The sequence below is a fragment of the Sapajus apella genome, unplaced genomic scaffold (genome assembly GCF_009761245.1).
Source record: "Sapajus apella isolate SASKATOON/1434 unplaced genomic scaffold, GSC_monkey_1.0 scaffold9, whole genome shotgun sequence".
NCBI lineage: Eukaryota > Metazoa > Chordata > Mammalia > Primates > Cebidae > Sapajus > Sapajus apella.
Window position 1 is genome coordinate 36,433,005 of NW_022436949.1, and position 1,380 is coordinate 36,434,384.

A 1,380-nucleotide genomic window follows, 5' to 3' on the forward strand; every position below is an offset into this window, starting at 1 on the left:
TCTGGATATCAGCCCTTTGTCAGATGGGTAGACTGCAAAAATTTTTTCCCATTCTGTTGGTTGCTGATTCACTCTAATGACTGTTTCTTTTGCCGTGCAGAAGCTGTGGAGTTTGATTAGGTCCCATTTGTCCATCGGCATTCTTATCATAGTACTTCTCTTTTCATTATGGTAAGATAGCTGCTATAACTGTAGTGATTCCATCTTCCCACATTTATTAAGAAGGGAAGAAGAAAGCCAAGGGAATTTCCTTCCACTTCTCTCTGCTTTTGTCAAAAAACGAAATATTGTTCCATGACCTCACAGATGACATCTTTTCTCTCCAGTTGAGTAGAACAGAATAGCACAAGTTCTGCTACTCCAATTGGAGGGAAAAATGGAAACAGATTGTTGCAATTACATAAATTCTTACTCTGGGACCACTTTAACATCTAAGCAAAATCAGGAATCCGTTGGTAAATAAATGAGAATGACAGGAAAGTGACAGTGTCTGCCACAATAAGGAAAATATATATGCTAAGAAGGAAATTGTTAAAGTGTTTAGAAAAAGATAAAATCTAATTACCCAAAGAAGAAATGGCAGGGTATTTTCAATAAAGAGGATAATTTAACACAATATAAAAGAGGAAAAGCACACTTATTGCTCTGTTTGGGGGAAGATGCAATAAGGAGATTAAGAACATCCAAAGAAAATAAATCACTGTGAAATTCTTTGGGCAAGTCACTGTAATATTTGATATGTTCATAAAATGTCACATATTTTATGATTGGATATTATCTATAGGACAAACTTTTATGAAGGACAAATGAAAATATCAGCAAAAATAACAGCAAGACATCTGAAGAACAACATAATTAAATATAGATGGCAAGAGTAGAATGGCTAAAATCCAAAGCACTAATAATACCAAATGCTGCATCAGCATCTCTCATTCATTACTGCTGAGAATGCAAAACAGGGCAGCTAGTTTGGAAGATATTTTCGGTTTCTTACTAAACCGAACATACTTTTACCATATGACTCAGCAATCTTATCTTCATCTTATTGGTATCTACTCAAGTCTGCTAAAAATGTATGTCCACACAAAGACCTGCACATAGATGTTTAGTTTTATTGAAAATTTCCAAAACATGGAAGCAAACAAGATGTCTTTCAATAGATTAATGGATACGTAAACAATGGTATATCCATACAGTGAATTAATTATTTACTGGAAAAAAAAAAGAACTCTCATGCCAAGAAAAGATATGGGAAAACCTTAAATGCATGTTACCAAATGAACAAAGCAAATCTGAAAGGAGTATAGACTATGTGATTCCAATTTTATGGCATTCTGGAAAAGGCTCAACTGTGGAAACAGCAAAAAGATCAGTGGTTGA